At 44.0% G+C, this 13,792-nt stretch overlaps 26 non-coding genes across 26 annotated transcripts in view; all 26 read left to right on the forward strand.

Moving 5' to 3' along the window:
* Positions 1–306: 306 nt before the first annotated feature.
* Positions 307–379, forward strand: TRNAK-CUU (transfer RNA lysine (anticodon CUU)). The gene has a single exon. It is a non-coding gene; the product is annotated as a tRNA-Lys (tRNA).
* Positions 380–807: 428 nt separating this feature from the next.
* TRNAK-CUU (transfer RNA lysine (anticodon CUU)) lies at positions 808–880 on the forward strand. The gene has a single exon. It is a non-coding gene; the product is annotated as a tRNA-Lys (tRNA).
* Positions 881–1,308: 428 nt separating this feature from the next.
* On the forward strand, positions 1,309–1,381 carry TRNAK-CUU (transfer RNA lysine (anticodon CUU)). The gene has a single exon. It is a non-coding gene; the product is annotated as a tRNA-Lys (tRNA).
* A 414-nt stretch (positions 1,382–1,795) lies between these two features.
* Positions 1,796–1,868, forward strand: TRNAK-CUU (transfer RNA lysine (anticodon CUU)). Its single transcript has one exon. It is a non-coding gene; the product is annotated as a tRNA-Lys (tRNA).
* A 428-nt stretch (positions 1,869–2,296) lies between these two features.
* Positions 2,297–2,369, forward strand: TRNAK-CUU (transfer RNA lysine (anticodon CUU)). The gene has a single exon. It is a non-coding gene; the product is annotated as a tRNA-Lys (tRNA).
* Positions 2,370–2,797: 428 nt separating this feature from the next.
* On the forward strand, positions 2,798–2,870 carry TRNAK-CUU (transfer RNA lysine (anticodon CUU)). Its single transcript has one exon. It is a non-coding gene; the product is annotated as a tRNA-Lys (tRNA).
* Positions 2,871–3,799: 929 nt separating this feature from the next.
* TRNAK-CUU (transfer RNA lysine (anticodon CUU)) lies at positions 3,800–3,872 on the forward strand. The gene has a single exon. It is a non-coding gene; the product is annotated as a tRNA-Lys (tRNA).
* A 428-nt stretch (positions 3,873–4,300) lies between these two features.
* TRNAK-CUU (transfer RNA lysine (anticodon CUU)) lies at positions 4,301–4,373 on the forward strand. The gene has a single exon. It is a non-coding gene; the product is annotated as a tRNA-Lys (tRNA).
* A 428-nt stretch (positions 4,374–4,801) lies between these two features.
* Positions 4,802–4,874, forward strand: TRNAK-CUU (transfer RNA lysine (anticodon CUU)). Its single transcript has one exon. It is a non-coding gene; the product is annotated as a tRNA-Lys (tRNA).
* Positions 4,875–5,302: 428 nt separating this feature from the next.
* On the forward strand, positions 5,303–5,375 carry TRNAK-CUU (transfer RNA lysine (anticodon CUU)). Its single transcript has one exon. It is a non-coding gene; the product is annotated as a tRNA-Lys (tRNA).
* Positions 5,376–5,803: 428 nt separating this feature from the next.
* Positions 5,804–5,876, forward strand: TRNAK-CUU (transfer RNA lysine (anticodon CUU)). The gene has a single exon. It is a non-coding gene; the product is annotated as a tRNA-Lys (tRNA).
* Positions 5,877–6,304: 428 nt separating this feature from the next.
* TRNAK-CUU (transfer RNA lysine (anticodon CUU)) lies at positions 6,305–6,377 on the forward strand. Its single transcript has one exon. It is a non-coding gene; the product is annotated as a tRNA-Lys (tRNA).
* Positions 6,378–6,805: 428 nt separating this feature from the next.
* Positions 6,806–6,878, forward strand: TRNAK-CUU (transfer RNA lysine (anticodon CUU)). Its single transcript has one exon. It is a non-coding gene; the product is annotated as a tRNA-Lys (tRNA).
* Positions 6,879–7,306: 428 nt separating this feature from the next.
* TRNAK-CUU (transfer RNA lysine (anticodon CUU)) lies at positions 7,307–7,379 on the forward strand. Its single transcript has one exon. It is a non-coding gene; the product is annotated as a tRNA-Lys (tRNA).
* A 428-nt stretch (positions 7,380–7,807) lies between these two features.
* TRNAK-CUU (transfer RNA lysine (anticodon CUU)) lies at positions 7,808–7,880 on the forward strand. The gene has a single exon. It is a non-coding gene; the product is annotated as a tRNA-Lys (tRNA).
* A 929-nt stretch (positions 7,881–8,809) lies between these two features.
* TRNAK-CUU (transfer RNA lysine (anticodon CUU)) lies at positions 8,810–8,882 on the forward strand. Its single transcript has one exon. It is a non-coding gene; the product is annotated as a tRNA-Lys (tRNA).
* Positions 8,883–9,310: 428 nt separating this feature from the next.
* TRNAK-CUU (transfer RNA lysine (anticodon CUU)) lies at positions 9,311–9,383 on the forward strand. Its single transcript has one exon. It is a non-coding gene; the product is annotated as a tRNA-Lys (tRNA).
* A 428-nt stretch (positions 9,384–9,811) lies between these two features.
* On the forward strand, positions 9,812–9,884 carry TRNAK-CUU (transfer RNA lysine (anticodon CUU)). Its single transcript has one exon. It is a non-coding gene; the product is annotated as a tRNA-Lys (tRNA).
* A 414-nt stretch (positions 9,885–10,298) lies between these two features.
* TRNAK-CUU (transfer RNA lysine (anticodon CUU)) lies at positions 10,299–10,371 on the forward strand. Its single transcript has one exon. It is a non-coding gene; the product is annotated as a tRNA-Lys (tRNA).
* Positions 10,372–10,799: 428 nt separating this feature from the next.
* TRNAK-CUU (transfer RNA lysine (anticodon CUU)) lies at positions 10,800–10,872 on the forward strand. Its single transcript has one exon. It is a non-coding gene; the product is annotated as a tRNA-Lys (tRNA).
* Positions 10,873–11,300: 428 nt separating this feature from the next.
* TRNAK-CUU (transfer RNA lysine (anticodon CUU)) lies at positions 11,301–11,373 on the forward strand. The gene has a single exon. It is a non-coding gene; the product is annotated as a tRNA-Lys (tRNA).
* Positions 11,374–11,801: 428 nt separating this feature from the next.
* TRNAK-CUU (transfer RNA lysine (anticodon CUU)) lies at positions 11,802–11,874 on the forward strand. Its single transcript has one exon. It is a non-coding gene; the product is annotated as a tRNA-Lys (tRNA).
* Positions 11,875–12,302: 428 nt separating this feature from the next.
* On the forward strand, positions 12,303–12,375 carry TRNAK-CUU (transfer RNA lysine (anticodon CUU)). The gene has a single exon. It is a non-coding gene; the product is annotated as a tRNA-Lys (tRNA).
* Positions 12,376–12,803: 428 nt separating this feature from the next.
* TRNAK-CUU (transfer RNA lysine (anticodon CUU)) lies at positions 12,804–12,876 on the forward strand. Its single transcript has one exon. It is a non-coding gene; the product is annotated as a tRNA-Lys (tRNA).
* Positions 12,877–13,290: 414 nt separating this feature from the next.
* On the forward strand, positions 13,291–13,363 carry TRNAK-CUU (transfer RNA lysine (anticodon CUU)). Its single transcript has one exon. It is a non-coding gene; the product is annotated as a tRNA-Lys (tRNA).
* A 414-nt stretch (positions 13,364–13,777) lies between these two features.
* Positions 13,778–13,792, forward strand: part of TRNAK-CUU (transfer RNA lysine (anticodon CUU)) — a 73-nt gene continuing 58 nt past the window's right edge. The window contains exon 1 of the tRNA in view: positions 13,778–13,792. This exon is cut by the window's right edge and continues 58 nt beyond it. This is a non-coding gene — a tRNA (tRNA-Lys).

Raw genomic sequence — 13,792 nt, forward strand, 5'->3', positions numbered from 1 at the left:
GTATTCATACAGCATCCATTGCACTTCTTATGAGCTTGGCAGGTGTCATAGGCAGATTTCATGCCAGCTTTTTCTGATGTTTACTGGTGGGCCTAAGCTTTAACCTTCAGATGACAGAGCCTAGGGGAAATAATATGACAAAAGATTTTTCCCTTCTTTGATAAAGCTTTTGACTTCTTTCTTGTATGTCAAATGGAGCTGGTGACCATCTCGAGTCCTGGCAATTTCTCTAAACGTTCGTAAGATAGCGCTGAGTGCAACAACTGATAGTAGCCCCAATTCTGTCATCAACATGCACATATCACAGCCCGGCTAGCTCAGTCGGTAGAGCTTGAGACTCTTAACCTCAGGGTCGTGGGTTCGAGCCCCACGTTGGGCGAAGATATCATTTTTATGTCAACCTTTGAAAATGGCACTTCACAGCCTACGCCCGTATTCCTCCCAACACCGATAAGAGTGATAATATGAAAAAGCCAAAGGCGTTCAGCTTCAAATTAGGATGTATTCATACAGCATCCATTGCACTTCTTATGAGCTTGGCAGGTGTCATAGGCAGATTTCATGCCAGCTTTTTCTGATGTTTACTGGTGGGCCTAAGCTTTAACCTTCAGATGACAGAGCCTAGGGGAAATAATATGACAAAAGATTTTTCCCTTCTTTGATAAAGCTTTTGACTTCTTTCTTGTATGTCAAATGGAGCTGGTGACCATCTCGAGTCCTGGCAATTTCTCTAAACGTTCGTAAGATAGCGCTGAGTGCAACAAGTGATAGTAGCCCCAATTCTGTCCGCAACATGCACATATCATAGCCCGGCTAGCTCAGTCGGTAGAGCATGAGCCTCTTAATCTCAGGGTCGTGGGTTCGAGCCCCACGTTGGGCGAAGTTATCATTTTTATGTCAACCTTTGAAAATTGCACTTCACAGCCTACGCCCGTATTCCTCCCAACACCGATAAGAGTGATAATATGAAAAAGCCAAAGGCGTTCAGCTTCAAATTAGGATGTATTCATACAGCATCCATTGCACTTCTTATGAGCTTGGCAGGTGTCATAGGCAGATTTCATGCCAGCTTTTTCTGATGTTTACTGGTGGGCCTAAGCTTTAACCTTCAGATGACAGAGCCTAGGGGAAATAATATGACAAAAGATTTTTCCCTTCTTTGATAAAGCTTTTGACTTCTTTCTTGTATGTCAAATGGAGCTGGTGACCATCTCGAGTCCTGGCAATTTCTCTAAACGTTCGTAAGATAGCGCTGAGTGCAACAAGTGATAGTAGCCCCAATTCTGTCAGCAACATGCACATACCACAGCCCGGCTAGCTCAGTCGGTAGAGCTTGAGACTCTTAACCTCAGGGTCGTGGGTTCGAGCCCCACGTTGGGCAAAGATATCATTTTTATGTCAACCTTTGAAAATTGCACTTCACAGCCTACGCCCGTATTCCTCCCAACACCGATAAGAGTGATAATATGAAAAAGCCAAAGGCGTTCAGCTTCAAATTAGGATTTATTCATACAGCATCCATTGCACTTCTTATGAGCTTGGCAGGTGTCATAGGCAGATTTCTGATGTTTACTGGTGGGCCTAAGCTTTAACCTTCAGATGACAGAGCCTAGGGGAAATAATATGACAAAAGATTTTTCCCTTCTTTGATAAAGCTTTTGACTTCTTTCTTGTATGTCAAATGGAGCTGGTGACCATCTCGAGTCCTGGCAATTTCTCTAAACGTTCGTAAGATAGCGCTGAGTGCAACAAGTGATAGTAGCCCCAATTCTGTCAGCGAGATGCACATATCACAGCCCGGCTAGCTCAGTCGGTAGAGCATGAGACTCTTAATCTCAGGGTCGTGGGTTCGAGCCCCACGTTGGGCGAAGATATCATTTTTATGTCAACCTTTGAAAATGGCACTTCACAGCCTACGCCCGTATTCCTCCCAACACCGATAAGAGTGATAATATGAAAAGGCCAAAGGCGTTCAGCTTCAAATTAGGATGTATTCATACAGCATCCATTGCACTTCTTATGAGCTTGGCAGGTGTCATAGGCAGATTTCATGCCAGCTTTTTCTGATGTTTACTGGTGGGCCTAAGCTTTAACCTTCAGATGACAGAGCCTAGGGGAAATAATATGACAAAAGATTTTTCCCTTCTTTGATAAAGCTTTTGACTTCTTTCTTGTATGTCAAATGGAGCTGGTGACCATCTCGAGTCCTGGCAATTTCTCTAAACTTTCGAAAGATAGCGCTGAGTGCAACAAACGATAGTAGCCCCATTTCTGTCAGCAACATGCACATATCATAGCCCGGCTAGCTCAGTCGGTAGAGCATGAGACTCTTAATCTCAGGGTCGTGGATTCGAGCCCCACGTTGGGCGAAGATGTCATTTTTATGTCAACCTTTGAAAATTGCACTTCACAGCCTACGCCCGTATTCGTCCCAACACCGATAAGAGTGATAATATGAAAAAGCCAAAGGCGTTCAGCTTCAAATTAGGATGTATTCATACAGCATCCATTGCACTTCTTATGAGCTTGGCAGGTGTCATAGGCAGATTTCATGCCAGCTTTTTCTAATGTTTACTGGTGGGCCTAAGCTTTAACCTTCAGATGACAGAGCCTAGGGGAAATAATAAGACAAAAGATTTTTCCCTTCTTTGATAAAGCTTTTGACTTCTTTCTTGTATGTCAAATGGAGCTGGTGACCATCTCGAGTCCTGGCAATTTCTCTAAACGTTCGTAAGATAGCGCTGAGTGCAACAAGTGATAGTAGCCCCAATTCTGTCAGCAACATGCACATATCACAGCCCGGCTAGCTCAGTCGGTAGAGCATGAGACTCTTAATCTCAGGGTCGTGGGTTCGAGCCCCACGTTGGGCGAAGATATCATTTTTATGTCAACCTTTGAAAATTGCACTTCACAGCCTACGCCCGTATTCCTCCCAACACCGATAAGAGTGATAATATGAAAAAGCCAAAGGCGTTCAGCTTCAAATTAGGATGTATTCATACAGCATCCATTGCACTTCTTATGAGCTTGGCAGGTGTCATAGGCAGATTTCATGCCAGCTTTTTCTGATGTTTACTGGTGGGCCTAAGCTTTAACCTTCAGATGACAGAGCCTAGGGGAAATAATAAGACAAAAGATTTTTCCCTTCTTTGATAAAGCTTTTGACTTCTTTCTTGTATGTCAAATGGAGCTGGTGACCATCTCGAGTCCTGGCAATTTCTCTAAACGTTCGTAAGATAGCGCTGAGTGCAACAAGTGATAGTAGCCCCAATTCTGTCAGCAGCATGCACGTATCACAGCCCGGCTAGCTCAGTCGGTAGAGCATGACACTCTTAATCTCAGGGTCGTGGGTTCGAGCCCCACGTTGGGCGAAGATATCATTTTTATGTCAACCTTTGAAAATGGCACTTCACAGCCTACGCCCGTATTCCTCCCAACACCGATAAGAGTGATAATATGAAAAAGCCAAAGGCGTTCAGCTTCAAATTAGGATGTATTCATACAGCATCCATTGCACTTCTTATGAGCTTGGCAGGTGTCATAGGCAGATTTCATGCCAGCTTTTTCTGATGTTTACTGGTGGGCCTAAGCTTTAACCTTCAGATGACAGAGCCTAGGGGAAATAATATGACAAAAGATTTTTCCCTTCTTTGATAAAGCTTTTGACTTCTTTCTTGTATGTCAAATGGAGCTGGTGACCATCTCGAGTCCTGGCAATTTCTCTAAACGTTCGTAAGATAGCGCTGAGTGCAACAAGTGATAGTAGCCCCAATTCTGTCAGCAACATGCACATATTACAGCCTGGCTAGCTCAGTCGGTAGAGCATGAGACTCTTAATCTCAGGGTCGTGGGTTCGAGCCCCACGTTGGGCGAAGATATCATTTTTATGTCAACCTTTGAAAATGGCACTTCACAGTCTACGCCCGTATTCCTCCCAACACCGATAAGAGTGATAATATGAAAAAGCCAAAGGCGTTCAGCTTCAAATTAGGATGTATTCATACAGCATCCATTGCACTTCTTATGAGCTTGGCAGGTGTCATAGGCAGATTTCATGCCAGCTTTTTCTGATGTTTACTGGTGGGCCTAAGCTTTAACCTTCAGATGACAGAGCCTAGGGGAAATAATATGACAAAAGATTTTTCCCTTCTTTGATAAAGCTTTTGACTTCTTTCTTGTATGTCAAATGGAGCTGGTGACCATCTCGAGTCCTGGCAATTTCTCTAAACGTTCGTAAGATAGCGCTGAGTGCAACAAGTGATAGTAGCCCCATTTCTGTCAGCAACATGCGCATATCATAGCCCGGCTAGCTCAGTCGGTAGAGCATGAGACTCTTAATCTCAGGGTCGTGGGTTCGAGCCCCACGTTGGGCGAAGATATCATTTTTATGTCAACCTTTGAAAATTGCACTTCACAGCCTACGCCCGTATTCCTCCCAACACCGATAAGAGTGATAATATGAAAAAGCCAAAGGCGTTCAGCTTCAAATTAGGATGTATTCATACAGCATCCATTGCACTTCTTATGAGCTTGGCAGGTGTCATAGGCAGATTTCATGCCAGCTTTTTCTAATGTTTACTGGTGGGCCTAAACTTTAACCTTCAGATGACAGAGCCTAGGGGAAATAATATGACAAAAGATTTTTCCCTTCTTTGATAAAGCTTTTGACTTCTTTCTTGTATGTCAAATGGAGCTGGTGACCATCTCGAGTCCTGGCAATTTCTCTAAACGTTCGTAAGATAGCGCTGAGTGCAACAAGTGATAGTAGCCCCAATTCTGTCAGCGAGATGCACATATCACAGCCCGGCTAGCTCAGTCGGTAGAGCATGAGACTCTTAATCTCAGGGTCGTGGGTTCGAGCCCCACGTTGGGCGAAGATATCATTTTTATGTCAACCTTTGAAAATGGCACTTCACAGCCTACGCCCGTATTCCTCCCAACACCGATAAGAGTGATAATATGAAAAAGCCAAAGGCGTTCAGCTTCAAATTAGGATGTATTCATACAGCATCCATTGCACTTCTTATGAGCTTGGCAGGTGTCATAGGCAGATTTCATGCCAGCTTTTTCTGATGTTTACTGGTGGGCCTAAGCTTTAACCTTCAGATGACAGAGCCTAGGGGAAATAATATGACAAAAGATTTTTCCCTTCTTTGATAAAGCTTTTGACTTCTTTCTTGTATGTCAAATGGAGCTGGTGACCATCTCGAGTCCTGGCAATTTCTCTAAACGTTCGTAAGATAGCGCTGAGTGCAACAAGTGATAGTAGCCCCAATTCTGTCAGCAACATGCACATATCACAGCCTGGCTAGCTCAGTCGGTAGAGCATGAGACTCTTAATCTCAGGGTCGTGGGTTCGAGCCCCACGTTGGGCGAAGATATCATTTTTATGTCAACCTTTGAAAATGGCACTTCACAGTCTACGCCCGTATTCCTCCCAACACCGATAAGAGTGATAATATGAAAAAGCCAAAGGCGTTCAGCTTCAAATTAGGATGTATTCATACAGCATCCATTGCACTTCTTATGAGCTTGGCAGGTGTCATAGGCAGATTTCATGCCAGCTTTTTCTGATGTTTACTGGTGGGCCTAAGCTTTAACCTTCAGATGACAGAGCCTAGGGGAAATAATATGACAAAAGATTTTTCCCTTCTTTGATAAAGCTTTTGACTTCTTTCTTGTATGTCAAATGGAGCTGGTGACCATCTCGAGTCCTGGCAATTTCTCTAAACGTTCGTAAGATAGCGCTGAGTGCAACAAGTGATAGTAGCCCCATTTCTGTCAGCAACATGCGCATATCATAGCCCGGCTAGCTCAGTCGGTAGAGCATGAGACTCTTAATCTCAGGGTCGTGGGTTCGAGCCCCACGTTGGGCGAAGATATCATTTTTATGTCAACCTTTGAAAATTGCACTTCACAGCCTACGCCCGTATTCCTCCCAACACCGATAAGAGTGATAATATGAAAAAGCCAAAGGCGTTCAGCTTCAAATTAGGATGTATTCATACAGCATCCATTACACTTCTTATGAGCTTGGCAGGTGTCATAGGCAGATTTCATGCCAGCTTTTTCTAATGTTTACTGGTGGGCCTAAACTTTAACCTTCAGATGACAGAGCCTAGGGGAAATAATATGACAAAAGATTTTTCCCTTCTTTGATAAAGCTTTTGACTTCTTTCTTGTATGTCAAATGGAGCTGGTGACCATCTCGAGTCCTGGCAATTTCTCTAAACGTTCGTAAGATAGCGCTGAGTGCAACAAGTGATAGTAGCCCCAATTCTGTCAGCGAGATGCACATATCACAGCCCGGCTAGCTCAGTCGGTAGAGCATGAGACTCTTAATCTCAGGGTCGTGGGTTCGAGCCCCACGTTGGGCGAAGATATCATTTTTATGTCAACCTTTGAAAATGGCACTTCACAGCCTACGCCCGTATTCCTCCCAACACCGATAAGAGTGATAATATGAAAAAGCCAAAGGCGTTCAGCTTCAAATTAGGATGTATTCATACAGCATCCATTGCACTTCTTATGAGCTTGGCAGGTGTCATAGGCAGATTTCATGCCAGCTTTTTCTAATGTTTACTGGTGGGCCTAAGCTTTAACCTTCAGATGACAGAGCCTAGGGGAAATAATATGACAAAAGATTTTTCCCTTCTTTGATAAAGCTTTTGACTTCTTTCTTGTATGTCAAATGGAGCTGGTGACCATCTCGAGTTCTGGCAATTTCTCTAAACGTTCGTAAGATAGCGCTGAGTGCAACAAGTGATAGTAGCCCCAACTCTGTCAGCAACATGCGCATATCACAGCCCGGCTAGCTCAGTCGGTAGAGCATGAGACTCTTAATCTCAGGGTCGTGGGTTCGAGCCCCACGTTGGGCGAAGATATCATTTTTATGTCAACCTTTGAAAATGGCACTTCACAGCCTACGCCCGTATTCCTCCCAACACCGATAAGAGTGATAATATGAAAAAGCCAAAGGCGTTCAGCTTCAAATTAGGATGTATTCATACAGCATCCATTGCACTTCTTATGAGCTTGGCAGGTGTCATAGGCAGATTTCATGCCAGCTTTTTCTGATGTTTACTGGTGGGCCTAAGCTTTAACCTTCAGATGACAGAGCCTAGGGGAAATAATATGACAAAAGATTTTTCCCTTCTTTGATAAAGCTTTTGACTTCTTTCTTGTATGTCAAATGGAGCTGGTGACCATCTCGAGTCCTGGCAATTTCTCTAAACTTTCGAAAGATAGCGCTGAGTGCAACAAACGATAGTAGCCCCATTTCTGTCAGCAACATGCACATATCATAGCCCGGCTAGCTCAGTCGGTAGAGCATGAGACTCTTAATCTCAGGGTCGTGGATTCGAGCCCCACGTTGGGCGAAGATGTCATTTTTATGTCAACCTTTGAAAATTGCACTTCACAGCCTACGCCCGTATTCGTCCCAACACCGATAAGAGTGATAATATGAAAAAGCCAAAGGCGTTCAGCTTCAAATTAGGATGTATTCATACAGCATCCATTGCACTTCTTATGAGCTTGGCAGGTGTCATAGGCAGATTTCATGCCAGCTTTTTCTAATGTTTACTGGTGGGCCTAAGCTTTAACCTTCAGATGACAGAGCCTAGGGGAAATAATAAGACAAAAGATTTTTCCCTTCTTTGATAAAGCTTTTGACTTCTTTCTTGTATGTCAAATGGAGCTGGTGACCATCTCGAGTCCTGGCAATTTCTCTAAACGTTCGTAAGATAGCGCTGAGTGCAACAAGTGATAGTAGCCCCAATTCTGTCAGCAACATGCACATATCACAGCCCGGCTAGCTCAGTCGGTAGAGCATGAGACTCTTAATCTCAGGGTCGTGGGTTCGAGCCCCACGTTGGGCGAAGATATCATTTTTATGTCAACCTTTGAAAATTGCACTTCACAGCCTACGCCCGTATTCCTCCCAACACCGATAAGAGTGATAATATGAAAAAGCCAAAGGCGTTCAGCTTCAAATTAGGATGTATTCATACAGCATCCATTGCACTTCTTATGAGCTTGGCAGGTGTCATAGGCAGATTTCATGCCAGCTTTTTCTGATGTTTACTGGTGGGCCTAAGCTTTAACCTTCAGATGACAGAGCCTAGGGGAAATAATAAGACAAAAGATTTTTCCCTTCTTTGATAAAGCTTTTGACTTCTTTCTTGTATGTCAAATGGAGCTGGTGACCATCTCGAGTCCTGGCAATTTCTCTAAACGTTCGTAAGATAGCGCTGAGTGCAACAAGTGATAGTAGCCCCAATTCTGTCAGCAGCATGCACGTATCACAGCCCGGCTAGCTCAGTCGGTAGAGCATGACACTCTTAATCTCAGGGTCGTGGGTTCGAGCCCCACGTTGGGCGAAGATATCATTTTTATGTCAACCTTTGAAAATGGCACTTCACAGCCTACGCCCGTATTCCTCCCAACACCGATAAGAGTGATAATATGAAAAAGCCAAAGGCGTTCAGCTTCAAATTAGGATGTATTCATACAGCATCCATTGCACTTCTTATGAGCTTGGCAGGTGTCATAGGCAGATTTCATGCCAGCTTTTTCTGATGTTTACTGGTGGGCCTAAGCTTTAACCTTCAGATGACAGAGCCTAGGGGAAATAATATGACAAAAGATTTTTCCCTTCTTTGATAAAGCTTTTGACTTCTTTCTTGTATGTCAAATGGAGCTGGTGACCATCTCGAGTCCTGGCAATTTCTCTAAACGTTCGTAAGATAGCGCTGAGTGCAACAAGTGATAGTAGCCCCAATTCTGTCCGCAACATGCACATATCATAGCCCGGCTAGCTCAGTCGGTAGAGCATGAGACTCTTAATCTCAGGGTCGTGGGTTCGAGCCCCACGTTGGGCGAAGATATCATTTTTATGTCAACCTTTGAAAATTGCACTTCACAGCCTACGCCCGTATTCCTCCCAACACCGATAAGAGTGATAATATGAAAAAGCCAAAGGCGTTCAGCTTCAAATTAGGATGTATTCATACAGCATCCATTGCACTTCTTATGAGCTTGGCAGGTGTCATAGGCAGATTTCATGCCAGCTTTTTCTGATGTTTACTGGTGGGCCTAAGCTTTAACCTTCAGATGACAGAGCCTAGGGGAAATAATATGACAAAAGATTTTTCCCTTCTTTGATAAAGCTTTTGACTTCTTTCTTGTATGTCAAATGGAGCTGGTGACCATCTCGAGTCCTGGCAATTTCTCTAAACGTTCGTAAGATAGCGCTGAGTGCAACAAGTGATAGTAGCCCCAATTCTGTCCGCAACATGCACATATCATAGCCCGGCTAGCTCAGTCGGTAGAGCATGAGCCTCTTAATCTCAGGGTCGTGGGTTCGAGCCCCACGTTGGGCGAAGTTATCATTTTTATGTCAACCTTTGAAAATTGCACTTCACAGCCTACGCCCGTATTCCTCCCAACACCGATAAGAGTGATAATATGAAAAAGCCAAAGGCGTTCAGCTTCAAATTAGGATGTATTCATACAGCATCCATTGCACTTCTTATGAGCTTGGCAGGTGTCATAGGCAGATTTCATGCCAGCTTTTTCTGATGTTTACTGGTGGGCCTAAGCTTTAACCTTCAGATGACAGAGCCTAGGGGAAATAATATGACAAAAGATTTTTCCCTTCTTTGATAAAGCTTTTGACTTCTTTCTTGTATGTCAAATGGAGCTGGTGACCATCTCGAGTCCTGGCAATTTCTCTAAACGTTCGTAAGATAGCGCTGAGTGCAACAAGTGATAGTAGCCCCAATTCTGTCAGCAACATGCACATACCACAGCCCGGCTAGCTCAGTCGGTAGAGCTTGAGACTCTTAACCTCAGGGTCGTGGGTTCGAGCCCCACGTTGGGCAAAGATATCATTTTTATGTCAACCTTTGAAAATTGCACTTCACAGCCTACGCCCGTATTCCTCCCAACACCGATAAGAGTGATAATATGAAAAAGCCAAAGGCGTTCAGCTTCAAATTAGGATTTATTCATACAGCATCCATTGCACTTCTTATGAGCTTGGCAGGTGTCATAGGCAGATTTCTGATGTTTACTGGTGGGCCTAAGCTTTAACCTTCAGATGACAGAGCCTAGGGGAAATAATATGACAAAAGATTTTTCCCTTCTTTGATAAAGCTTTTGACTTCTTTCTTGTATGTCAAATGGAGCTGGTGACCATCTCGAGTCCTGGCAATTTCTCTAAACGTTCGTAAGATAGCGCTGAGTGCAACAAGTGATAGTAGCCCCAATTCTGTCAGCGAGATGCACATATCACAGCCCGGCTAGCTCAGTCGGTAGAGCATGAGACTCTTAATCTCAGGGTCGTGGGTTCGAGCCCCACGTTGGGCGAAGATATCATTTTTATGTCAACCTTTGAAAATGGCACTTCACAGCCTACGCCCGTATTCCTCCCAACACCGATAAGAGTGATAATATGAAAAGGCCAAAGGCGTTCAGCTTCAAATTAGGATGTATTCATACAGCATCCATTGCACTTCTTATGAGCTTGGCAGGTGTCATAGGCAGATTTCATGCCAGCTTTTTCTGATGTTTACTGGTGGGCCTAAGCTTTAACCTTCAGATGACAGAGCCTAGGGGAAATAATATGACAAAAGATTTTTCCCTTCTTTGATAAAGCTTTTGACTTCTTTCTTGTATGTCAAATGGAGCTGGTGACCATCTCGAGTCCTGGCAATTTCTCTAAACGTTCGTAAGATAGCGCTGAGTGCAACAAGTGATAATAGCCCCAATTCTGTCAGCGACATGCACATATCGCAGCCCGGCTAGCTCAGTCGGTAGAGCTTGAGACTCTTAATCTCAGGGTCGTGGGTTCGAGCCCCACGTTGGGTGAAGATATCATTTTTATGTCAACCTTTGAAAATTGCACTTCACAGCCTACGCCCGTATTCCTCCCAACACCGATAAGAGTGATAATATGAAAAAGCCAAAGGCGTTCAGCTTCAAATTAGGATGTATTCATACAGCATCCATTGCACTTCTTATGAGCTTGGCAGGTGTCATAGGCAGATTTCATGCCAGCTTTTTCTGATGTTTACTGGTGGGCCTAAGCTTTAACCTTCAGATGACAGAGCCTAGGGGAAATAATATGACAAAAGATTTTTCCCTTCTTTGATAAAGCTTTTGACTTCTTTCTTGTATGTCAAATGGAGCTGGTGACCATCTCGAGTCCTGGCAATTTCTCTAAACGTTCGTAAGATAGCGCTGAGTGCAACAAGTGATAGTAGCCCCAATTCTGTCCGCAACATGCACATATCATAGCCCGGCTAGCTCAGTCGGTAGAGCATGAGACTCTTAATCTCAGGGTCGTGGGTTCGAGCCCCACGTTCGGCGAAGATATCATTTTTATGTCAACCTTTGAAAATTGCACTTCACAGCCTACGCCCGTATTCCTCCCAACACCGATAAGAGTGATAATATGAAAAAGCCAAAGGCGTTCAGCTTCAAATTAGGATGTATTCATACAGCATCCATTGCACTTCTTATGAGCTTGGCAGGTGTCATAGGCAGATTTCATGCCAGCTTTTTCTGATGTTTACTGGTGGGCCTAAGCTTTAACCTTCAGATGACAGAGCCTAGGGGAAATAATATGACAAAAGATTTTTCCCTTCTTTGATAAAGCTTTTGACTTCTTTCTTGTATGTCAAATGGAGCTGGTGACCATCTCGAGTCCTGGCAATTTCTCTAAACGTTCGTAAGATAGCGCTGAGTGCAACAACTGATAGTAGCCCCAATTCTGTCAGCAACATGCACATATCACAGCCCGGCTAGCTCAGTCGGTAGAGCTTGAGACTCTTAACCTCAGGGTCGTGGGTTCGAGCCCCACGTTGGGCGAAGATATCATTTTTATGTCAACCTTTGAAAATGGCACTTCACAGCCTACGCCCGTATTCCTCCCAACACCGATAAGAGTGATAATATGAAAAAGCCAAAGGCGTTCAGCTTCAAATTAGGATGTATTCATACAGCATCCATTGCACTTCTTATGAGCTTGGCAGGTGTCATAGGCAGATTTCATGCCAGCTTTTTCTGATGTTTACTGGTGGGCCTAAGCTTTAACCTTCAGATGACAGAGCCTAGGGGAAATAATATGACAAAAGATTTTTCCCTTCTTTGATAAAGCTTTTGACTTCTTTCTTGTATGTCAAATGGAGCTGGTGACCATCTCGAGTCCTGGCAATTTCTCTAAACGTTCGTAAGATAGCGCTGAGTGCAACAAGTGATAGTAGCCCCAATTCTGTCCGCAACATGCACATATCATAGCCCGGCTAGCTCAGTCGGTAGAGCATGAGCCTCTTAATCTCAGGGTCGTGGGTTCGAGCCCCACGTTGGGCGAAGTTATCATTTTTATGTCAACCTTTGAAAATTGCACTTCACAGCCTACGCCCGTATTCCTCCCAACACCGATAAGAGTGATAATATGAAAAAGCCAAAGGCGTTCAGCTTCAAATTAGGATGTATTCATACAGCATCCATTGCACTTCTTATGAGCTTGGCAGGTGTCATAGGCAGATTTCATGCCAGCTTTTTCTGATGTTTACTGGTGGGCCTAAGCTTTAACCTTCAGATGACAGAGCCTAGGGGAAATAATATGACAAAAGATTTTTCCCTTCTTTGATAAAGCTTTTGACTTCTTTCTTGTATGTCAAATGGAGCTGGTGACCATCTCGAGTCCTGGCAATTTCTCTAAACGTTCGTAAGATAGCGCTGAGTGCAACAAGTGATAGTAGCCCCAATTCTGTCAGCAACATGCACATATCACAGCCCGGCTAGCTCAGTCGGTAGAGCTTGAGACTCTTAACCTCAGGGTCGTGGGTTCGAGCCCCACGTTGGGCAAAGATATCATTTTTATGTCAACCTTTGAAAATGGCACTTCACAGCCTACGCCCGTATTCCTCCCAACACCGATAAGAGTGATAATATGAAAAAGCCAAAGGCGTTCAGCTTCAAATTAGGATTTATTCATACAGCATCCATTGCACTTCTTATGAGCTTGGCAGGTGTCATAGGCAGATTTCTGATGTTTACTGGTGGGCCTAAGCTTTAACCTTCAGATGACAGAGCCTAGGGGAAATAATATGACAAAAGATTTTTCCCTTCTTTGATAAAGCTTTTGACTTCTTTCTTGTATGTCAAATGGAGCTGGTGACCATCTCGAGTCCTGGCAATTTCTCTAAACGTTCGTAAGATAGCGCTGAGTGCAACAAGTGATAGTAGCCCCAATTCTGTCAGCGACATGCACATATCACAGCCCGGCTAGCTCAGTCGGTAGAGCATGAGACTCTTAATCTCAGGGTCGTGGGTTCGAGCCCCACGTTGGGCGAAGATATCATTTTTATGTCAACCTTTGAAAATTGCACTTCACAGCCTACGCCCGTATTCCTCCCAACACCGATAAGAGTGATAATATGAAAAAGCCAAAGGCGTTCAGCTTCAAATTAGGATTTATTCATACAGCATCCATTGCACTTCTTATGAGCTTGGCAGGTGTCATAGGCAGATTTCTGATGTTTACTGGTGGGCCTAAGCTTTAACCTTCAGATGACAGAGCCTAGGGGAAATAATATGACAAAAGATTTTTCCCTTCTTTGATAAAGCTTTTGACTTCTTTCTTGTATGTCAAATGGAGCTGGTGACCATCTCGAGTCCTGGCAATTTCTCTAAACGTTCGTAAGATAGCGCTGAGTGCAACAAGTGATAGTAGCCCCAATTCTGTCAGCAACATGCACATATCACAGCCCGGCTAGCTCAG

Source organism: Sceloporus occidentalis, unplaced genomic scaffold (genome assembly GCF_023333645.1).
Source record: "Sceloporus occidentalis isolate IW3139 unplaced genomic scaffold, rSceOcc1.0.p SCAF_111, whole genome shotgun sequence".
Lineage (NCBI taxonomy): Eukaryota > Metazoa > Chordata > Lepidosauria > Squamata > Phrynosomatidae > Sceloporus > Sceloporus occidentalis.